Source organism: Dasypus novemcinctus, chromosome 19 (genome assembly GCF_030445035.2).
Source record: "Dasypus novemcinctus isolate mDasNov1 chromosome 19, mDasNov1.1.hap2, whole genome shotgun sequence".
Lineage (NCBI taxonomy): Eukaryota > Metazoa > Chordata > Mammalia > Cingulata > Dasypodidae > Dasypus > Dasypus novemcinctus.
The window spans coordinates 58,536,717-58,561,739 of NC_080691.1; the positions used below are offsets into that span (position 1 = coordinate 58,536,717).

The window sequence follows — 25,023 nt, forward strand, 5'->3', positions numbered from 1 at the left end:
TAAGCGAGAGTGCAAACCGTTAAGCTCTTAATCCTGAACACCCCATACCAAAGCTTGCCTATGCAGGACACTGGAAAGTACTCAGATTCAAAGGTTTGAATCTCCCCAAAAGAGAAGTAGGAAATGTGGATAAGTAGGAGCCTGTGACCACTCCCACCCGAGAGGAAAATTCCACAGCCCCCTAACCGCCTATATCTCGCTTCTATAATAAGCTTGCTCAACTGTAAAACCTTATCTCAAGGCCTCCTCCTGTAGAAAGTGTTGTCAGCCCCTGCCAAAAGACCAACCTAACTCAGACCCTTGTAAATAACAAGAATTCCCGACTGCTTGTCTCCCCTGATAGAATTCCCAGCGCTTGATTAACCGCAAACACCTGCTTCTGCACATACTTGCTTGCTGAGCTATTGCCCCCCGCCCTGAACCTAAAAGCCTATATAAGCAAACTCCCCGCGTGACTCGGGGCCGCTCTCCCAATAGGACGAGGCAGTTGCTGCGTGGCTAATAAAGCTCTCAATTGGAACTTTATTCAGAGTCTGAGTCTGGTCAATATTGCTGGTCTATAACAATATTTGTATTTGATATACACATTTGGAAACTGGATGCTGAGTTGCTTATGCCTTGGAATCACATGAATCACCTGAGACCATGAGAGAGTGTTTGCCTGCATTCAGCATTTAAATGTCAAGGGGAATGTACATTCAAGAGGGACTACATCAAGGTTCCTACTCTCCTTCTTCTGGGAGCATATTCAGATGGCACTAAAAGGACTGTGGCTGCAAGAGCAGAGAGTTACCTTTTCTTTCAAGAACATGGAAGCCTCTGAAGCCTGTGGTGACTCTTAAAGTAGTTGGTCTTGGAGAGTCTTCCCTCAACCTAGCTTGCATTCCTCCACAAAGCCAGTACAAACGAGACCTGTGTTCACAACCAAGACTCTTCTTACTCTCATTGTGTGAGGGATTCTAATCATAATATTCTCTTGTATTGTGGTGTTGGCCTTTAACAAGGATATTGGAGAGATGACACCCAGTCCCTTCTGACACTTTCCTTTGCAGAATTGAAGCTGCATCCATTCTTGCTCATTTCACCTCTTGGTGACAAGTGAGTGGTCGGTGTTCTACTTGTTTCCTCAGGGTATCATAGGTTCATCCCCAGAAGCATCATCAATCACCTATTGTTGCTGATATTGTTTCTCTATGTAGTTCACAAGCCTGGAAGTGTAAGTGGACAGATGCTAAATTTAGAGATGTACTTTATCTCAAAATATACACAGAAAATGCAACATCTTCCATTTGTAATCAAACACAAAGAATTTGTCTTTTTATTAGTGGCAGTGAAGGAGAATTCCATAAACTGACTTAAGAATCTTTTAACAGGTAAGGGGTAAGCATGGTAGCAGCTGGTTGGAGAGCTCATTTGCATGAAGATGATTCTCCAGAGAAAAGGGAAACTCTCAGTCTTCAGTCTCCAACAGTTTGCATGCAATAACATTCCCCAAATTATTACATTCCGTCCTTCTGTGTCCATGTATATAATTCGAGACATGATTCATATTATTTTACAATCTGTCAGTTTGTGTTTCTTGATTGGGGAGTTCAATGTTAACATTTAACACTATTATTGTAAAGTTTATTTACTTCATCCATTATATCTTTTGGGTCTCCATTGACCTAGCTTACTACTGTCTCTCTTAATACCATTTTTTTACCCTTACTTATAACCTTCACTTCTATACTCTTTTTCAGGCCTCTCACTCCTGTCTTTTCCTTTTAGATTATAGCAATCTCTTTAATATCTTTTGTAGATCCAGGCTCATGTTTACATTGTCTTTAGTTTTTAACTATAAAGACTTTAAACTCACTCTCAATTTTGAAGGGCAGTTTTGCCAGATAAATAATTCTTGGCTGGCAGTTTTTAATCTTTCAAAATCTTTAATATAACATATCATTGCCTTCTCACCTCCATGATTTCTTATGAGAAATTGGTACTTATTCTTCTTGAGACCTTGAATGTGTTGAATACATAGTGAGAGGATGCTATAAACAATGTATGGCAACATATGAGAAAATGGAGACAAAAGAAAAAATTTCTAGAAACACCTACACTGACCCTAGAAGAAATAGAATATCTCACCAAACCAATCACAAATAAGGACATGGAAATAGTCATTAGAAACTTCCTAGAAAAGAATATCACAGGAAAAGAAGGTTTCACAAGTGAATTCTGCCAATCAAAGAAGAATTAATACCAATCTCACTCAAACTCTTCCAGCAAATATAAAGAGGGGATGTCACCAAACTCATTCTATGAAGCCAACATCACCATAATACCAGAGCCAGATGAAGATATCATGAAAAAAGAAAAGTAAAGACCAATTTACTAATGACTATAAATGCAAAAATCCTCAACATAATGCTTACTAATTGAGGCCAACAACACATTAAATTAATTATACTTCATGACCAAGTGTGATTTATCCCAGCTATGCAAGGGCATTTCAAGAAAAGAAATCCTATCCATGTAATACATCACTTTTCTAGATTGAGAAAGAAAAATCATATGATCATCTTAATTGGCATGGAATAGGCACTTAACAAAATCACATATCCTCACTTGATGAAAACTGTCTGAAAGGTAGGGATAGAAGGAAACATTAACTTTATAAAGTGAATAGAGGAAAAATCCATAGCTAACATTGTACTCAGTTGCAAAAGACTAAAACTTTCCTGCTGATATTGGGAACAAGGAAAGTATGCCTCCTATAGCTATTTTTATTCAATATGGTGCTAGAAATTCTAGTTGGAGCAAGAACAAGAAATAAAAGGCATCCACATAAGATAGGGAGACATAAAGCTTTCACAATTTGCTCATGACATCATCCTATATATTTAAAAATCCCAAAACTCCACAAAAAAAAAAACCACTAGAACTAATAGATGAGTTCATCAAAGTGGCAGGGTACAAGATTAATACGCAAAAATCAGTAGCAATTTTATATACTACTAATCTGAGAAGAAAGAAAAAATCCCATTTATAATAGTGACTAAATAATCAAATATTTAGGAAAAATTAATGAAGAATATAAGGGACTTGTATTCAGAAAACTACAGAACTTTACTAAGTAAACTGAAGAAGACCTAAATAAATGGAAGGGCATTCCATGTCCATGAATTGGATTACTCAATATTGTGAATATGTCAATTCTACCCAAATTTATCTACAGATTTAATGCATTCCCAATAAAACTTCCAGCACCGTTTTTTTACAGAATTGGAAAGGACTATTATCAAATTTATTTGGAAGGGTAAGAATCCCAAACAGCTGAAAATGTCCTAAAAATGAAGAACAAAGTTCTTAGACTCTCATTTCCTGACTTTAAGACATATTGATTAGTTACAGTAGTAAAAAAAAAATAAGCATGGTACTGCCATGAAGATATGTATGTTCACCAATGGAATAGACTTGAGCTGTCGGAAATAGATCTTCAAGTTTATGGCAAAATGATTTTTGACAATGCTGTCAAGCCCACCCTGGTGGGGAAGAAGAGTAAATTTAAAAATCGATGCAGGGAAAATTGGATATCCATATCCAAAAGGAATAAGAAGGACCCCTTTCTCATACCTTATACCAAAATGAACTCAAATAGATGAAAAACCTAATTGTAAAAGCTACGACCATAAACTTTCTAGAAGAAAGTATAGGGAAAATTTCAAAGTCTTTTGGTAGACAGTGGTTTCTTAGACCTTACAAACAAAGCATGGGAAAAAATAGATAAATGGGAACTACACTTTTGCTTCAATGGACTTTTTCAAGAAGATATAAAGACAGACTATTCAATGGAAGAAGATATTTGTAAACTACTTATCCAAGAAGAATTTGATGTCCATGTTATATAAAGAGATCATCCAACAACAGACAAGCAATTCAATTAAAAATTGGCACAAGACATGAATAGATATTAATCCAAGACAGAAATATAAATGGCCAAAAGCACATTCAAAAGTGTTTAACATTAGTAGCTATTAAAATGCAGATCAGAAGCACAATGAAATACCATTCCACACCTTATAGGATGGCCATAATTTATAAAAAATCACAGAAAACTACAACTGCTTGAGAGGATTTCAAGAAATAGGAAGACTTGTTTACTGCTGGTGGAAATGTAGAATGGTGCAGGCTTTGTAGAATACAATTTACTAGTTCCTCAAGAAACCAATATAGAACTGCCATATGATCCAGTAATCACATTACTGGGAATATATTCAGAAAAACTGAAAACATGCACCCAAACTGACATTTGCACCCCTAAGTTCATACCAACATTATTCACAATTGTTAAGATATGGAATCAATCCAAGTGTCCATCAACCAAAGTATGGATAAACAAAATGTGTTTTGTACATTCAATGGAATATATTCAGCTTTAAGAAAAAATGAAATCAGGATGAATATAACATTTTGTTGAGTGAAATGAGTCAGACCAAAAAGGACAAATATTGCTTGATGCCACTAATGATCTAAATATGATGAGTAAGTTCATGGAGGTAAATCTAGAATACAAGTTACTAGGAAATAGAATGTGGATTGAAAGTGGGAGTTGATATTTAATGTACATAGTATTTTTAATAAGATTTATTACAAATGTGTGGAAAGGAATAAAATTGATGATGACACATTATAGTGAGCATAACTAACACTGCTGAATTATAAATGTGTTTGTGGCTGAAAGTGGTAGTCTGTGGATGTCATATTTCATTGAAAGGCAGCTAGAAAGTAATCTAGGTACTGTATAGTATGATGATTTTGGTTGTTGGTGAAGATTGTGGTTAACTGTATAATATAAGAATGGTCATCTTTTACAAAGTGTTAAGAATATGGGAATACATGGGAAAATTACAACTAAAATAATTTATGGGTTATAGTTAACAGCAATATTGTAATATATTTTTGCAACAATAGCAAATAGATATATCAATTATAAGGAGTACCAAAAAGGAGACATAAAAGGGTGTGGGCTTTTCCTTTTTTTATTAATGAAAACATTTGAAAATTGATAGGTGATAACAGTACAACCCTGTGATGATTATGAGAGCCACTGAGTGTACACTGTTAAGAGATTTTATGAAGGATGGTGGTGTATAATACCATGAATCCTGTGGTGGATGTTGGAATGTGGTAAACAAAACAAATGTGAGGATGTTCTCTCATGAACTATAACAAGTATATAATACTAACACAACATGTTAATAACCAGGTGGGTTGAGGGAAATAGACACTGAATGTAAGATATTGGTTACAGTAATATTTTTATGATGCTCCTTCATAGTTTGCAACAACAGTTTCACAACAATGCAAGTTCTTGATGGTGGGGTAATGTATAGGAGCACTGCAGTTGATATGCATGTTTGTTTTGCAAGTTCACATCTCTTACTATATACTTATTGTTTATATATGTTCATGTGTGAATGATGAGCATCACTAAAGGTGTTCAAAAATATTTTGGGGGAAACGGACTTTGGCCCAGTGGTTAGGGCGTCCGTCTACCATATGGGAGGTCCGCGGTTCAAACCCCGGGCCTCCTTGACCCGTGTGGAGCTGGCCATGCGCAGTGCTGATGCGCGCAAGGAGTGCTGCGCCACGCAAGGGTGTCCCCCGCGTGGGGGAGCCCCACACGCAAGGAGTGCGCCTGTGAGGAGAGCCGCCCAGCGTGAAAAGAAGTGCAGCCTGCCCAGGAATGGCGCCGCCCACACTTCCTGTGCCGCTGATGACAACAGAAGCGGATAAAGAAACAAGACGCAGCAAAATAGACACCAAGAACAGACAACCAAGGGAGGGGGGGAAATTAAATAAATAAATAAATCTTTAAAAAAAAAATATTTTGGATTTTTTTCATTTATTCTCTATTCTTTCTGCACCTTTTCCTTTCTCGTCTCCTTCTAGGACACCCATGGTATGTATGTTTGTGCATTTCATGCTATCACTCAAATCACTGAGACACTGATCATTTTTCTAGTATTTTCTCTCTGTGTTCTTTTGACTGTATGATTTCAATTTCCTGTTTTCCAGCCCATTGATTCATTCTTCTGCCTTCTCAACTCTGCTCTGTATACCTCTACAGCATTATTAATCTCCAAAATTGTGCCTTTCCTTTCTTTAATTTCTCAAATGTTTCTTTATATACTTTCACATTTTTATGCTCACATATTGTCATCTTAATATCCTTTATCTCTTTGTGCATATTTTCCTTCATTCCTTGAATTCATTTAGGTTATTGCTTTGAACATATTGGATTCGTTGTTACAACTTCTGAATTGGCTCTGAAGTTTTAATTTCTTCCCTAAAGTAAGCCATAAATTTCTGTTTCTTAGCATGTCCTGTAATTTTTTGCTGATATCTAGCTTCTGATTTTCTAGATAAGTTAATTCTGAAGGTCCATTTATCACTATTGTCTAGGCTGTTATTGATGATTTGTTTTGTGTTAAGGCTTTTCTTTGGTGCTTACTCTAACTTTTCCTAAACCTTTGAAATAGTCTGTGTTTAATTGTTTGGGTTTTCTCAGCTCTTTATTGTCTAATTCTTCCCCTGGATATATGGTGCAGTTTTTTAGGAAATTTTTTCACCACCAGGAGAAAGCTTCCTTTCTTCTGTTCATTCTCCAAGAATCTTATTTTGTTCTGTTTGTTTATGTGCAGTCTTTTCTCTCCAGCTCTTGTGATTTGTATATATTCCTCCCCATGTTCAGAGCCCTATTTTTCTTATCCTTTTCCGTGCTGGCACCCATTCAATACAACAGCAATTCAGTTTAACCCCACCTTTTTTTCTGTGAGGCTTTTCTGTCTCCAGTTTTCCCTATCAGGGCATCCCTTCTGGGGGAGTCAGATGTAGTAAACCCAAAAAGGTGTGTCACTTTAGAGAAGTCTGTTTTGTCTTTAGGTACCCAGCTGACTGAATCTAGGAAACTCGACTGGATGAGAGTACAATAGTTCTTACCAGTTTTAAATCACAGTATCTCTCACCCTCCCTCTCTCTGTCTCTGAGAGAAGAGCACTTTGTATTCAGTCATATTCTGTGGCTTGTGTTTTACCCTAGGTTTATACGGCCTTATATCGCTGTGTCTGGATATGCACGGAGTTCTAACTAGCTGCTATTAAACTACAGTTTCATTCTGTGGTTGGAGGGAGCCAGCCCATGCAGCCTTTAAGTGTCTCCTTAGAGCAGGCAACCAAATGAGGGAAAGGGTGCTATCCAGCATCCAGGATGGAAATTTCCTGAGATTGATTCAGCATTTGTGCAGTCCTTCACTCATCTCTACCATCCTCCAGAATTCTAGGCAAATGGGATTTGTCCTTTATTTGATACATCTCTGGGAGGTATCTTTAGGGGATATCTTGCATCAGCGTGTTGTCATCACTCTCATTTTTTTACTTCCTAATTCCTTTATCTTTGCTCTAATCTTTATAATTCTAACTTTGAGTATAACTTTGCTCTACTTTGTCTAGATACTTTTGCTACAAAGCTAGGTAATTGATTTATAATATTTTCAATTTTGAAAAATATAGTAATTTTAAGGTATAAATTTCCCTCTGAGCACTGCTTTTTCCAACTCACTCAAGGTTTGGTATGTTGTGTTTTCATTTTCATTTGCCTCAATGAATTTTCTAATTTCCCTTGGATTTCATGTTTGATCTACTGGTTGTTTAATAGTGTGCTGTTTAATTTATACTTATTAGTAAATACTCTCCATTTATTTATTTTATATTTTTAACCTCATTCCACTGTAATCTGAGAAAATACTTTATATGACTTCACTATTTTAAAATTTATAAACATATAATTTGTGTACTAACATATGGTCTACCTCAAGAATGATCTGTGTATACTTGAAAAGAATGTGTGTTCTGTTGTTTTGTAGAGTGTTCTATACAATGGTTAGGTCTACTTGGTTGGTAGAGTTATTAAAGTTCTCTTTTTCCATACTGAAACTCAGTTTAGATAGTCTTCCAAGTATTGAAAGTGTTAAAGTCTACAATCAACCATTATTATAGATCTATGTCTGTTTATCCTTTAATTCTGTTAATTTTTGCTTTATGTTTTTGGACTTTATTGTTAGGTGCATTCTTTTTTAAGAGTTTTAAATATTTTTTTTCTGGAATGAAACTTGGTTTAATATATAATGTACTTCTTTGTCTCTTACAAACTTTTGACATGAGCTCTGTTTTACTGAGTATAATATAGGCATTCCAATTTTCTTTTGATTGATATTTCATTTAATATCTCTCCACCATTATGCCTTCAACCTCATTTTGATTTTTTATTAAAGTGAGAATTTTCTGGTCAAATGTAGACGGATGTTTCTTCATCCAATATCCCACTCTCTTCCTGTTAATAGGAATACTTATTCCATTAGCATTTAAGGTAAAAACTGATAGCTATTTGTTTTAGCTATTTGTTTTCTGTATATCTTGATTATTTTGTCCTCAATGTAACCATTCTGTCTTTTTATTTGTTAATATAATTGATGTTTTCTATTGTAACATTTTGTTTTCCTTATTTCATTTTCTATATTTTTCTATTTATTTTCATAGTAATTGTCTTTGTAATTAAACATTTAAGGTCTCTAGAACATAATTCAAATACTACTACATTAATTTAAGTAGTATATATAAATACACTCCTATATAATTCTTTATCTTCCAGTTTATATTGTTATTGTATCTGTTTATGTATGCTTTTATAGAAATGTTTTCTTTCCCTCACCTGATAACACAAACATTTGTATAATTTTACATATTAAAATTTTCACACCTTGTGTTCTAACAACTTGGCCAAACTTGAACTTGGGAGTGAGGTAAAAAACACCTCCTAGATATGGAAGGGGGTATACTAGATGGAGAATCCTATTTCACCAATTTCTACCACTAGAGTAAGTTTTCTGTGAATGGAAAAAAGGGAGCTCAAAATTGGTATCTGATAATATTCTAATAATTTTTGAGAATATTATTCTTCTAAATTAATAGCAGTTTCTTGATTAAAGAATTATACTTTTATTTTCCAGTAGCCTTCCCATGAACGTTTATATATTTTTAGCATAACCTATTCTTATTTTTCCATTGTATCTATGATAAAATTATTTGCATTATAATAGTATAATCGTTTGCAGTTTTTCACAGAAAAATGACTTGTTATTTCTTACCATGAAAAATACAGATTTTAAAAAAAATCTTCTTTTATAATTCATTGAAGCCATCAACATCATCCACATAGGAAGAGCAGATGAGTGGAAACATAAATACCACAAAATTATATTTTTCAATAGTTGGAGCCCAGTAATAACATGTACATATTAGCTAGGTACGCGATAACTCGGGGGAATCACTCAGTAGCTGCAGCCCATGTAATTATAATAATGAGAATTGGCCACTCATATCTTCCCCTTTTGTTTATCATGAATTTATGCCTTCTCCTCACACAGGCCAGTGAAGAGGTCTTAGGTCAAGGGCAGGATATACTACTGTCTTCCCATTACTACTCTTTTTTTTTTAAAAATATTTATTTATTATTATTTTTTTTTAATTACATTAAAAAATATATGAGGTCCCATTCAACCCCACCGCCCCCGCCCCCCACTCCCCCCACAGCAACACTCTCTCCCATCATCATGATACATCCATTGCACCTGGTAAGTTCATCTCTGAGCATCACTGCACCCCATAGTCAATGGTCCACATCATAGCCCAGACTCTCTCACGTTCCATCCAGTGGGCCCTGGGGGGATCTACAGTGTCCCGTAATTGTCCGTGAAGCACTATCCAGGACAACTCCACGTCCCGAAAACGCCTCCACATCTCATCTCTTCCTCCCGTTCCCCACACCCAGCAGCCCCCATGGCTACCGTTCCCACACCCATTTCACATTTTCTCTGTGGACATTGGATTGGTTGTGTCCATTGCACAACTATGTCAAGTGAGGGCTTAGATTCCACATGGGTACTGGATGCACTCTTCCCGCTTCTAGTTGTAGACACTCTAGGCTCCATGTTGTGGTGGTTGACCTTTTTCAACTCCATGTTAGCTGAGTGGAGTAAGTCCAATAAGTCAAAGTGTAGGAGCTGAAGTCTGTTGAGGCTCTGGGCCTGGGTGTCATATTATCAGTCCAGAGATTCAAATCCCCTACATATATCTTGAACTCAGCACCAACTACAATTCCAATAAAGTAGCATGCAAGTCTTGTGAAAAGAGATCCCCTCTGAGTCCATTTCCATCACGCAGAAACACCAGCTCCAAAGAAGGGCCATCTGTCATGGCAGTGAACCCCTTCTGCCATGACCATAGAACCCGTGGGTCTCTTTATCCCTCAAAAGAACCAATACCTGGGGTTGTATCTACCTTATCTGTCTCTTAGACCATGTTCAGTTGTACATAGGGGTATTCCTTCTGACAACCTCCAGACTCTTTTTTAGAGACTCACAGCCTTATAATCTCATTTCTCCTTTCCATTTCCCCCTTACATTAGGTCAAACCGCTTCCCGAAGTCATGTTATTATATGTAGACAGGTATATTCTGCTGTTCCGCATTGAATCTTTAATTCAAGGTCATTTTCTAGTTGCTTCTTCAGCTGGTATGTGGTAGTGATCCCTCGGTGCCAGGGAGGCTCATCCCCGGGTGTCGTGTCCCACGCTGGGGGGAATGGATCACATCTACATGCTGAGTTTGGCTGTGAGAGTGGCCACATTTGAGTAACATGAAGGCTGTCAAGAGGAAGCCCCCAGGCACAATGCTACTCTAGGCCTTGTTCTTATTGCAGGTGCACAGGCTCAAAAGCATAGCCATTAGTATCAAGAGCCCACTGTTGGGCCCTCCTTCCTTCCTGGTTCTTGCCGTTGCACCTGGAGGATTGCCGCTGCTCTCCCAGGGCCCACAACAGTGACCCCCCGGCCAGGAGCCCAGTACCCCCCCAGCTGTTGTTTTTAATTGTTTCCACTATGAGTATATATAGACATTACCATATACCCTGGGCATATGCCCTGTATAACTCCCTGTCAACCATATATATCCTGTCAATAACATCCCATATCAGTATTCCTCCGCTGCCATTGTTGAACCATTCTGTGATCCAAAACTTCCCGTAAAGTGAATCCCAACATAATGTCAGCTTCAGAAGAGTCTTAGATCATCAAAATTCATATATACAATATACAGTATTTCCCCAGATCCACCATAAAACCTTTTCCCTTCCACAGCAATAATCTTTTAACTTATTCATATCATATTTCCTGAAACTGATGTACAGATTCTGAAACTATAGTTTTCAAACAAGGTAACATTTGTGCTTACTATGTGGTCCATACATTAGGTTGTACAGTTTTCTAAATTTTTTAGTTATCCTCTGTTTTGTCTTATGGTTTTCATTATTAGTCTGTCGTCCCCTATATGTTTTTGGTGTAATATTAGCTGTTTTATATTCATCCTCGTGTACTCTCACATAACTCCTCTTTTGCCCCCTTATTTACCTTTCTTCTATCCATTGCACGTACATTTTCCCCTCCCCTGAGGGCCCACAACGCCTGCCAATCTAATGCCCTGGGAGCCGTCCTTTCTCACGAGAGATACAGTTCTCTCTATTCAACGGCATTAGTCTTCCCCAGGATATGGGTCCACCCCACCCAATGGTAGAACCCACCTTGGCAAAATGAGCCTTCAGCTATTCCCTCCGGAGTCCATCCCGCATCAGACCATACCCCCTGAGCGTCCTAACCAGGTGACCCTCCTACTTATACTTTGATACATTGTACTCAACATTTAGTTCTCAACAAACTTCTGGCACTCTCCCATGTTTGTATGCTGCCCCTCCCTCCCACCTATTTCTTGGACCATATTACCCCTCTTCCCATCCCCAGCCCCCCTCAAACCCAGAAAACCCCACCCGAAGGTAACCCCTTGCCCCCATTTTGTCCCTTCTTTGTGCTCATACTTACCCCCAGCTCATCACAGATTCCACCCCTACAGACATTAACTCACATCCTTCCTCCACCCCCCGATTTCCAGTAAGCCACTTTTCCAGACTCTAGCTCTCTGAGGCAGTTAACTTATTTCATATCATTGAGGTCATATAGTATTTGTCCTTCAATGCCTGGGTTGCTTCACTTAACATAAGATTCTCAAGGTTCATCCATGTTATCACGTGCGATTGTAGTGTATTGGTTCTTATAGCTGAGTAGTATTCCATTGTGGGTATATACCACATTTTATTGATCCACTCATCTGTTGATGGACTTTTGGATTGATTCCAACTTTTGGCGATGGTGAACAATGCTGCTATGAACATTGGTGTACATATATCGGTTTGTGTCCTTGTTTTCAGATCTGAAGGGTATATACCCAGCAGTGGTATTGCTGGGTCATATGGCAAATCTATGGATAATTTTTTGAGAAACTGCCAAACTGTCCTCCAGAATGGTTGGATCCTTCTGCATTCCCACCAGCAATGGATGAGTGTTCCCCTTTCTTCACATCCTCTCCAGCATTTGTATTCTACTGTTTTTTTCATGGCTGCCAATCTTATGGGAGTAAGATGGTATCTCATTGTAGTTTTGATTTGCATTTCCCTGATAGCTAGGGATTTGGAGCATTTTTTCATGTGCTTTTTAGCCATTTGTATTTCTTCTTTGGAGAAGTGTCTGTTTAAATCTTTTTCCCATTTTTTAAATGGGTTGTTTATCTTTTTGTTTTCGAGATATATGAGTTCTTTATATATGCAAGTTATAAGTCTCTTATCAGATATATGGTTGCCAAATATTTTCTCCCATTGTGTGGGTTCCCTTTTTACTTTCTTGACAAACTCCTTTGAGGTGCAGAAGGCTTTAATTTTGAGGTAGTCCCATTTATCTATTTGTTCTTTTGCTGCTCGTGCTTTTGGTGTGATATTCATGAAGCCATTTCCTATTACAAGGTCCTGTAGATGTTTCCCTACACTGCTTTCTAAGGTCTTTATGGTCTTGGCTCTTATATTTAGGTCTTTGATCCATCTTGAGTTGATCTTTGTATAAGGTGTGAGATGGTAATCCTCTTTCATTCTTCTACATATGGCTATCCAGTTCTCCAGGCACCATTTGTTGAATAGGCCATTCTCTCCCAGTTGAGAGGGTTTGGTGGCTTTATCGAATATTATATGGTTATATACATGAGGTCCTATATCTGAACTTTCAATTCGATTCCATTGGTCTGTGTGTCTCTCCTTATGCCAGTACCATGCTGTTTTCACTACTGTAGCTTTGTAGTACGTTTTGAAGTCAGGAAGTGTGATTCCTCCTATTTCATTTTTCTTTTTCAATATGTCTTTGGCTATTCGGGGCCTCTTTTTATTCCAAATAAATTTCATAGTTAGTTTTTCTAGTTCCTTAAAAAAGGCTGTGTTGATTTTTATTGGGATTGCATTGAATGTGTAGATTAGTTTTGGTAGGATAGACATCTTAATAATATTCAGTCTTCCTATCCATGAACAGGGAATATTCTTCCATTTATTTAGGTCTTCTTTGATTTCCTTGAACAATCTTGTATAGTTCTCGATGTATAAGTTTTTTACCTCTTTAGTTAAATTTATTCCTAAGTATTTGATTCTTTTATTTACTATTGTGAATGGTATTTGTTTCTTGATTTCCTCCTGATCTTGCTCATTATTGGTGTATAGAAATGCTACTGATTTTTGCGCATTGATTTTATAACCTGCGACTTTGCTAAACTCATTTATGAATTCTAGGAGCTTTGTTGAAGATCTCTCAGGGTTTTCTATATATAGGATCATGTCATCTGCAAATAATGAAATTTTGACTTCTTCCCTTCCAATTTGAATGCCTTTTATATCTGGTTCTTGTCTCAGTGCTCGAGCCAGTACTTCCAAGACAATGTTAAATTGAGCGGAGACAATGGGCATCCTTGTCTTGTTCCTGATTTTAGAGGGAAGGATTTCAGGATTTCGCCATTGTAAACAATGTTGGCTTTAGGTTTTTCATATATACTCTTTATCATGTTCAAAAAGTTTCCTTGTATTCCAATCTTTTGGAGTGTTTTTATCAGGAAGGGGTGCTGTATTTTGTCAAATGCCTTTTCTGCATCTATAGATATAATCATGTGGTTTTTTTCTCTCAATCTGTTTATATGGTGTATTACATTGATTGATTTTCTTATGTTGAACCATCCTTGCATACCTGGGATAAATCCCACTTGGTCATGGTGTATAATTCGTTTAATGTGTTGTTGAATACGATTAGCAAGTATTTTGTTAAGTATTTTTGCGTCTAGGTTCATTAGAGAAATTGGTCTGTAATTTTCCTTTCTTGTGGTGTCTTTGTTTGGCTTTGGTACTAGGGTAATGTTGGCATCATAGAAGGAATTAGGCAGTGTTCCTTTTGTTTCGATTTTTTGGAATAGTTTCAACAGGATTGGTGTTAGTTCTTTCTGGAATGTTTTGTAGAATTCACCTGTGAAGCCGTCTGGCCCTGGGCTCTTCTTAGTTGGGAGATTTTTAATAACTGATTCTATCTCTTTGCTTGTGATTGGTTTGTTAAGATCATCAATTTCTTCTTTCGTCAGTATGGGCTGCTTATGTATTTCTAGGAATTTGTCCATTTCCTCTAAATTGTCATTTTTGTTGGAATATAGTTTTTCAAAGTATCCTCTTATGATAGTCTTTATTTCTGTGGGGTCAGTGGTGATATCACCTTTCTCATTTCTTATTTTGTGTATTTGCATCTTTTCTCTTTTTTTCTTTGTTAGTCTCGCTAAAGGTTTGTCAATTTTGTTGATCTTCTCAAAAAACCAGCCCTGGTCTTGTTTATTTTTTCAAGTCCTTTCTTATTTTCTATTTCATTTAGTTCTGCTCTTATCTTTGTTATTTCCTTCCTTCTTCTTCCTGTTGGGTTACTTTGTTGTTGTTTTTCTAATTCCTTCAAATGTGCAGTTAATTCTTCAATTTCTGCTCTTTCTTCTTTTTTGATATATGAATTTATGGCTATAAATTTCCCTCTCAGTACCGCTTTTGCTGCATCCCATAAATTTTGGTATGTTGTGTTATCATTATCATTTGTTTCAAGGTAGTCATTGATTTCTTTTGAGATTTCCTCTTTGACCCACTGTTTTTCTAAGAGTGCGCTGTTTAATTTCCAAATTGTGGTGTGAAGTCTGGGTCTCTGTCCCTTGCAAATTTCCAGCTTGACTCCACTGTGGTCAGAGATATTGTTTTGTATGATTTCGATCTTTCTGAATTCATTAAGCCTTTCTTTGCGGCCTAGCATATGGTCAATCTTGGAGAATGTTCCATGTGCGCTTGAGAAAAATGTATATCCTGCTGTGTTTGGGTGTAATGATCTATATATGTCTATTAGATCCAGCTCTTCTAATATACTGTTCAAATGTTTTGTTTCTTTAGTGATTCTCTTTTGAGATGTTCTGTCCAGAGTTGATAGTGGTGTATTAAAATCCCCCACTATAATTGTAGATGCATCTATTCTTTCACTTAGTTTTTCCAGCATTTGCCTCACATATTTAGAGGTGCCCTTGTTAGGAGCATACATATTTATGATTGTTCGATCTTCTTGACAAATTGTCCCTTTCACTAAAATATAGTATCCTTCTTTGTCTCTCACAATTGTTTCGCATTTAAAGTCTATTTTTTCTGATATTAATATAGCTACTCCTGCCTTTTTTTGGTTGTTGTTTGCTTGTATGATTGTTTTCCGGCCATTCACTTTCAACCTCCATGAGTCTCTGGGTCTAAGATGTGTCTCTTTTAGGCAGCATATAGATGGGTCGTATTTCCTTATCCAGTGTCCCAGTCTGAATCTTTTGATAGGTGAGATTAATCTGTTGACATTCAGTGTTATTACGTTTAGAGAGTTATTTATGGTAGCCATATTTTGGTTGGATTTATGTTTGTTATATTTTGTTTGTATTATTATATTTTCCCCTTCTATTTTTGTCTTTCTTGTTGCTTTTACACTCTCCTCCATCTCTGACTGTCCTGTTTTTTCCTTTCTTCCTGCAGAATTCCCTTAAGAATTTCTTGAAGGGGAGGTTTCTTGTTGACATACTCTTTCAGTTTCTGTTTATCTGTGAATTTTTTGAACTCTCCATCATTTTTGAATGCTAGTTTAGCTGGATAGAGTATTCTTGTTTGGAGATTTTTTTCCTTTAGTACCTTGATTATATCATACCACTGCCTTCTTGCCTCCATCGTTTCAGATGAGAAATCAGCACTTAATCTTATGGAGTTTCCCTTGTATGTGATGGTTTTCTTTTCTCTTGCTGCTTTTAGAATTTTTTCTTTGTCTTGAGCATTTGATAATTTGACAAGTATATGTCTTGGGGTGGGCCTGTTGGGGTTTATGACCAGTGGAGTGCGCTGTGCTTCTTGGATATGTACATCTGTCTCTTTCAGTAGATTTGGGAAGTTTTCATTCATTATTTCCTGCAACACTCCTTCTGACCCCTTTCCCTTCTCTTCTCCTTCTGGAATGCCTATAATACGTATGTTTGAGTGTTTTGCATTATCATTCAGGTCCCTAAGTCCTATCTGGATTTTTTCTACCTTTTTATTGACCACTTCTACTATCTGTTTGATTTCCAATGCACTGTCTTCCACATCACTAATTCTCTGCTCTGCCTCTTCTAGTCTGCTGATATTTGCTGTAAGTGTATTTTTGATTTCTTGAATTGTGGTGTTCATTTCCATCATATCTGTTATTTTTTTGCGCATGTCTGCAATTTCCCCTCCAAGTATTGTCTTCACGCTGTTAACCTCTTTCATTACTTCATCAAATTTGTCGGTGATAAATGTTCTGAGATCTTTCATTGCTTGTGCGAAGTCCTGCCCCCCTTCCTGATTTTCAGTTTGTTGATTGGATTCAGCCATGTTTTCCTGATTACTGGTTTGGTTTGTAGATTTTTGTTGCTGTCTTGTCAACATTTTTTCTTGATGGGTTTAATCAGTTCCTTACCTTCTTTGTCTAGTCTTGGAGATTAATTAGCTGTTGTTTTTGCGTAAGTGTTATATCTTCTCTTTGTCACTTTGTTCTTCTTATTCCAATTTCTTATTGCTAGTTAAGCTCACTTCAAAGGAAAGTATTAGTGCTGGGGAAAGTCAATTGTGTAAGGAAGGAAAAAGTGTGAAGTAGCATTGATGATATATGTTCACAAAGCAGCAATATGAGCTCTGGGAGGATGGAGGTTAGACCATGCAAATTGTGTAGAGTTATAGCAGTAGGAAAGTACCTACAATGAGGTAGACGACTGAATATGGGAGGAATGTGGTACGCACCAAGAGGCTATTGTTTTCGTGAGAGAGGGAAAGAGAAAAGAAAGGTAATAGTTTCAGGGACGAATACCAGATGGAAAACTAAACAAAGGTATTAGAAATCAAGAGTCAGATACCTTGTGGATCAAAGAAAGGGAGACGGAACATAGGAGAGATAGCAGATGGTGGAGGATATCAAGCCGCAGGGGAGAGGGGATAGTGCAGATAGGCTAAATCTATTCACAGAGAAATGAGGCAGTGGAGGGTGAGGAAACCCAGCAAATGTGAGGTATTTCCTGTAGGACCTATTGCACCGTTAAGGCAAAACAGTATAAGAAGAATATTGGGGACAAGAAAGAGAGGATCGAAAAAAAAAAAAAGAACAACAAGAACAACAAAAACAAAAAACAAAAAAAAAAACCAAAGAACAGAAACCCCGCCGCCAGGCTCGGCTTGGCTCGGGTCCCCCTCCTGCCGCCCGCCGTGGCTCGGCTGGGCTCGGCTGGGCTCGGCTGGGCTCGGCTTTCCCGCCCGCCGTCCGGCGCGGTGCAGCGCGGCTCGGCTCTCCCGCCCGCCGCCCGCCGCTGCGCGGCTAGGCCCGGCTGGGCTCGGCTCCTTTGCCCGCCGCCCGCCGCAGCACAGCGCGGCTCGGCTCTCCCGCCCGCCACCCGCCGCGGTGCTAGCTGCCTTGGCTCCGCCCACCCAAGGAGGGAGTCCTCCACACGTAGCTGGGATCTCCGTGTATATTTCACAGATGGATCCTCTCTGTTACCTTCCCTCCAAATCGATGTCCAGACACCTCCGGACCAGGAAAAATCCCGAAACAGCCGGTCCCAAAGAGTCTCCGACGCCTCCCAGCCGATTCCCCCCAGGAGCTAGCAACCGGGAAGTTCACTCAGCTGCCATCTTGCCTCCCCCTCCTGAAAAGTCCCAAATTATATCTTATAGACCAGTCCTTTCCGTTACCTTCCCAACAAATCGATGTCCAGACACTTCCTGCCCTGAAAAAATCCTGAAAAAGCCTGGTCCCGGAGAACCTCCAGCGGTGCCCAGCTGCCTCTTCCCAGGAGAGACGGCAAGGCAAGCTCACTCAGCCACCATCTTGCCGGAAGTCTCCCCATTACTACTCTTGAGGTGATATGTCTGGCAGAGAACAACTCTGAAGTTGATTTTCTGAAAAGTATAGCAGTAGCTTTGGTTCTGGTATGTATAGACAATGGGTTTGACAACCGAGTTGGTAGGTGACAGGAGCATGAAATTATTCATTGCCCACTTGGCTTATCCTTAGTTCAAGATGGCTGAGAAAGAATGACACAGAATATGGCAAGTACTGGCAACCAGCACCAAGCAAAAGTCCTCATGATCATGGCCAGGGATTTGACTCCATGGAACTCCTGCTTGAGTCTGGTCTTTGAGAGGTCCACAAACTTAATGCACAGAAGCTGCTTTCAGGCCACCACGAAAATATTGATGTAGATAACCAGCAGTATGTGCAGAGATTGTAAGACACAACCAAAGAAATTTAAATATACAATTTAGCTCATGGGGAGAACATTCTCAAAGTGATGCTTCACAAGCCAGCAGCTTTCATTCTTCGTTCCTTCCCTGGGTTCTATTCAGTTGTGACACTGTCTTTGCTATTCCATACTTAGAATGGATTTAGTTCAATGTTGAAGGCAAGGACTCAGAGAACAACAATGGCACTTCTATCCCAGGTCCCAGTGATCAATTCAGGTGGTCTGTCAATGGGCACAACCAGGAAGCTGAAAATGAAGCTCTGTGTCAGCAAGAGTATGAATAAGGCAAGGAAAAGGCAGTTTTATAAGTCAGTACAAGGCAGCGGGCGGGGCAGAAGGCAATTCCACACTCCCTACCTGTGCCTGAGTCCCAGCCAGTGCTGATTTCCAGTGGGAAAGCCCCGCTGAGGGCGCAGCCAGGTGCGGGCCGCGGAAGGACATGTGGTTGCGGAAGCTCAGCACCCTACGCGCCTGGCCTCTGCTCCTCTGCTGGGACCCGGCCCAGCCGGGAAATTCCTGAGGCCGCTTCCGTATGGGCCCTGGCCTTGGTTTGCGCCCTCGGACTCCCGCCCCTGCCCTTGGGGTTGCCCAGGACTCTGGCGCCTTGCGCTTTGCTCCTGTGCTTCCAGCGGCGCTGCCTTCCTTGGGGGTTTGGGGAATGGGGGACGCTTTCCGGCCTCCGAGTCCCTGGTTTCCGCGCTGGCGCCCCCTTTGCGCTGCCGTGAGTGGAGCGGGCCCTGCACGGTTCCTAGGCATTGGCGCAGGCAGGTGTGTGGAGCTCCCGGGCTCCCACGCACTCTCGCCACCTCTTCCTGGGTCTGGGGTGAGTCTGCTCTCCCCAAGCCGCCTCATCTCCGGACGACGACTCGAGTAGGCGCCATTCGTTAGCGAAGAAGCTCCTGGGTTTGGCTGCCCCGAGCGCTGGAGGCTGGTGGGGCTCTGGGCTTTCTGACTATGACCAGCGTCATCACCATGCCCGCCCCTTTTCTCTTGGGGAGGATTATCCATGTCGTCTACACCAGGCCCAGTGTGGACTCCATCAATAGCCCCCCAGCCTCTGCTTCCTGCCCAGCGACTGTTCTGGGCGGAGCTGCTACCAGTGCTCTTGGCGTCCTCCTCATGCAGACCTCAGGCCAGCGCCTCATGGACAGGCTGAACGCGTCACTGTTCCCTCTCTCCTGAAGCAGGAGGCTGCTTTCTTTGACAAGCCTCGCACAGGACAACTGGTCAATCGCCTTTCCTCAGTTGCAGCTCTTCTGGGGCATTAGGTGACTGAAAATCTCTCCGACGGGCTCCAGGTAGGGGTCCAGGCTTCTGTCGGGCTTGACATTGATGGTACCTGGCCCCGGCTTTTGTACGTGGCCTCTGGTGGGGCTCAGCCTGCGGCAGCCTCAGGGGCAGGAACTGAGCTGAGTGAGCTCCTCTTGGCCCTGTGTGTGCCCGCAGGCTGCAGGGGCACGGAGAATTAATGATGTGTGACATGAAAATATTCAAATCATATTTAAAATGAAAAAGAATTAAGTGTCAGTTGAAGTATAGCATATACGGTACCAACCATGTTTTGTGAAATATGCAATATATTATTAAGGGCTTCCTCGCCTGAAATCACAAAACTAAGTGTAAATTATTTTTTTAAACCCCATTTTTCCTGTTCCATCCTTTTGTCTGAACTTTATTCATATGATGTCTGCCCTTCTTTCATTCTCCTCTTTTGTGAAAGGCATTCTTATCCAGTCACCCAAGACAAACCTTCTTCTCCCTCACTAGCATCCCCAGCACTTAGCCAGCAAGTGCTAACAAGACACTTTCCTAAGTCTCTTTGGAATTGATCTCATGTCCAAAAGAGTTCTTGTTTCCAGATCCATTTCTTCACAAATCTGGTATATGAGATTTTAATTGCTGTGCCACACTATTCTCCTCTTCAGTCAGTGGTCACATGCCGGGTCTGTTTGCTTTTGTAGTTTTTCTGTCATGGTCATACTCTTATTCAAAGTAACACAAAAGTGGCTTTTTCTCTTTCTACACAGCAGCAACTGGTTTAAAGCATGTATACAAAGTCTGATATTGAAACTTTATCACTGACAATTGTTTTCATAGAGTAATTGGATTTTCCTCACCTACTGAATCAGGATGATTAGTCTTGATTTCATATTCCAGACTGTACTAAATGTAATCCAGATCAAAGTCAGCTTTCTGGAACATTAGTTCCCACTTATTGACCACTACCTCCATGTTGAATTGTTGACATTCTTCAGCTTGCCATTGGATTTTGAGTTACCTCCTGGTCCACTTCCCCTGTGGTATTAACCCACGTATAGCATGGTATACTAGCAATAGAACATTTGCTTCCTTGTTGAGTTAGGAGGAAGATTAAAGCAATGCAATGACAAGACACTGCTTTGCCGAGAGAATCTCATGATTTTTGCTTAACTTGAGGGCTGTGGAATCAGCAATGCCTGCCAAAATGGTTAACCGATTGCATTTCATATGCTCACTTGTGAACAAACTATAAAGATGACTGAGCCATTTACCAGTTTCATATCATTCAAGAGTTGTATCTCAACAGGTCACATAAAAGAATGCACACTCAAAGGTTGTGCTATTACCCTTGCTATAGGGACTTCCTCATGTCAGTCCAAATTTGAGGTAGGGTAGGGAAAATGAAATCCTTGCACATCCTTAGCAAAGAGGAGAGAGAGAAAGCCAGAGATTAGATGGCATATTGAGCCATTCATTATTTCCCTGCCATCACTATAGCCCAGGTCACCTGGACAAAGTTGTCTTCCAGGTTGCTGCTGGGTTACATCTATTGGAAATCGGAGAAGAGAACAGTAAATAGTCCTGAACAGGTGGTGGTACAATCATTTCCTATGGTAAACACTTCTCTCAGGTAATTTGTAGAAAATTATGTTTATATACGTATGTGTGTATGTATGTATTCCCTTGTTAGACTACCCAGTCTATTTGTCACTGTCCCTGAGTTAAAATTTTACAAATTTTCCATTGATCTGAGAGTCTTACCCATTTCTTCCAGTCCACTCTACCAATTACTGACATCGGAGTAGTCAAGACTCCTCAAAGTTGTCCCATGGTCACTCCCCAGGGTAATCATGATTTAGTAATTAATTACCCAGATTTTGTAATTAATCACTAACCTCCAGTATGTGTGAGTCATGTCTTGTAGGTTCACTGAATTGTCACATCTTGTGTGTTAAGCACTTCTAGACACTTCCATCATCCCACCTCTCCTTCTGGTGTCCCTAAACTCCCACATCTGTGAATCGTGCGGAGGGTAATATTGGGTACAAAGTGAGATGATCCCTGTAGAGCATCTAGAAAGAAGAGTCCCAAATGATATGTCTTTGTTTCCCCTTTCAGGGCCAATCCTTATCCTGATGGATGTGAGGACCCATGCACAGAAGGCTTGGATCCCTCCTCCACCTTCATAATCTTCTCATGCTAGAAAGGCTAAGTTTCCCTTCTGGGAACTGCTGAGTTCAACTTCCAAAAGGCCAGAGAAAGATGCACATTCCAAGAAGAAGAGTTTTCAGGGTGTAGGCGTGGAAGTTCCTCTTTTAGGTGGTTGTTATAGTTCTCAGGAATGCCAGTTGCCTGTTGCAGGTAGGTGACATGTAACGTCCATCTAATTGAATAAGTCTGAGCCCAACATTTAGAAGATTGTACAATAAAGTACAATAAAGTGGGTCCAGAGTCAGAGGAGATGTCACCTGTATATCCTAAAGGATGGCAAAGCAGCTTTTCAAAATACATCCTGTGTACATAGTACAAGTGCATGACAAACTGGAAAGGCAAGTCCAAAGTCTAAAAAAGTTGTCCACTGCTACCTTGTGATAGCAGGTGAGGACTGAAGTAGTCTACTTGCCTTGAGCTGTCTGGAGCATCCCATCTAGGGGTAGCTCCTAAATGCCCTTTGGGGCACAGGTTTGTAATTCACATTTCTGACTTTTATAAATGACAGAATGGGAACTTTTAAAAATAAAATGGGTCCTCCATGGGTCCTCCATGTTCCTTGTCCCATAATTTCATGGTGTCTTAACTTCCATGTTCAGTTCTGTGTGGAAGCATCCAAGGGAAATTCAACTATTTCATAGTTGTAATGTATAGTTCATTACCCTCATCCTCCAGAAGTGTTCATGCTCTGCTTCTACCCAAGGAGGAAATTTGAAATGCAGCTCAGTTCATCTCTTATTGGCTAGGTTACTCCAGTGATGCTCACTGTTATAGGGTACCTTGCTATGTGCATCAATATGGACAAACTAGATGGTGCCTTTCCGTGCTGCTAATTGTGTCCAAAGGCTGCATCCCCATAAAAAGGACTGTTATTTCTCCACTCCTGTTCCCTCCATGAACATGACCTGACTGTTATGCCACTGACAATGGTCCATGACTCAGTAAACATGTACAAGAGGTGCTTGGGTCCAAGTGTTCCAGGACTAAAAGGAACCACTCACAGTTCAGCACTCTGGGCACTTTTTCCGGTGTAACAAGAGAAACAGCACATGCTGAACAACAAATGCAATACAGCTTCAGCTTGCCTGATCCATTAGTGAACCAGCACTGAGCATCTGGTGGGGTGTCCTTGATTTGAGGTCCCCAGAAACACAATGAAGAACACAATATAAGAGCCCTTATTTGATATCGCAACAGAATAATTGATGTGGTTCCCTGCCACCCACTCATGCAGGCATGTCACTCCCTGGGGTAACAAGGCAGCCAAGGTCCTTAGTGTACCACTTTTATCTGATGGTTCTCTGCTGCCAGCACTGCCTGGGTGAGTGTTCTGATTCATAAAATAGTGGGGATTTCTGGCCTCATGAGGACCTGAGAGCTCTTCATTATCCTTTCCATTTCTACCAATGCCAAATAACATGCCAGAAGTTGCCTCTCAAATGGAGTTCTAGTACTAGGCTTTTACTGCGAACTTATTGTTCCAGAAACCAAGGAATCTATAAGTTCCTGAAACCAGTTGACATAGACCAATGGGGTGGAAACTTGTAACTCAAAGGAGATTGAGGCTCTAAAGTTTCTAGGGACAGGGTGGCTGAAATGGCCACCTTTACTTTCTTCCATGCCTGTTCTTTCTCTGTCCCCTACTGGAAAGCATTTGCTTTATTTGTCACCTGATATGGGGTACAAGGAAAATATGCAACCAGGCCAATTTGCAAACAATGACTGTGATCATGGGTGCTAAAAGGAGCACTTCTGAATTCAAGCCTCCATCATCAGTTGTCAATCACCAAGTTCCCCTCACATTTACCATGGCCTCACTGGATTATCATAAGCAGGCAGAGATAGTGAAGCAGCAATACCTGGCAGGCATACTTGTTGAAATCAATTCCTCCGCCTTAACCTTTACCGTATTATCTCTCTGATGGACTAGAGCAATTTTAATATTTCTTCAAGCTCTTTTAGTCATTACTGGAAAAGTTTGTTTGAAATTATACATTCACACTTAACACATCCTCAATCTCCTTTTGCCATCATTTTTTTGAAAATTTGTCTGAAATTCCAAACTCACAAAAGAAATTATGTGTTAATATTAATATAATTAATATAAGCTAATTATATATTATATTATATATTTTATATTATATTATAATATAATATTATATTATATTATATTATATTAGCCCACTGTGAGTTAATGACCACAGGGTACAAAGCAAATTAGGAGTGTGAAAAAATCCCTGTCTTGCCCTTTAACCAAAACCATACAGATATAGTAGGCAGAAGAACTTGAACCAAGTCCATTGGATACATGGTAGAAGAATTTTCAGCTCTAAAGCTGCACATTGAGATGTAGAAGTAAGAAGCAGTGTTTCCCAAACCTAGTATCTTCTTACCTTGTTCCAATGTACAAACTTCAGTTAACCCACAACTTCTCTCATTCATTCATTCAGTCAGTCATTCAGTCAATCAGTCAGACTGTTACCATGATTACAGAGAGCATCTCTGTTTTCAAGCATCCTCTAATCTCTGGGTTTTCCCAGCATCACTGTGTTTACCTACAGGATTCTGAGACCCTCCCCTCTGAGCTCACATGAGCCTTTCCATACCCATGATTTGTACCCTATTAATTATCTCTCACATAGCAAATTACTTTCATTAACCCATACTTTCTTAGTACTGTATCCTGCCCTAGCTTCCTATCTGTACACAAGAACCAACTTGCTGTCAGCTTATCTTTGTTGAAATACCTCA

General features: G+C 39.8%; 1 pseudogene; it reads right to left on the reverse strand.

Annotated features, from left to right (window-relative positions):
• Positions 1–18,370: 18,370 nt before the first annotated feature.
• Positions 18,371–19,094, reverse strand: LOC139436951 (adenosine receptor A2b-like; annotated as a pseudogene).
• Positions 19,095–25,023: the final 5,929 nt, after the last annotated feature.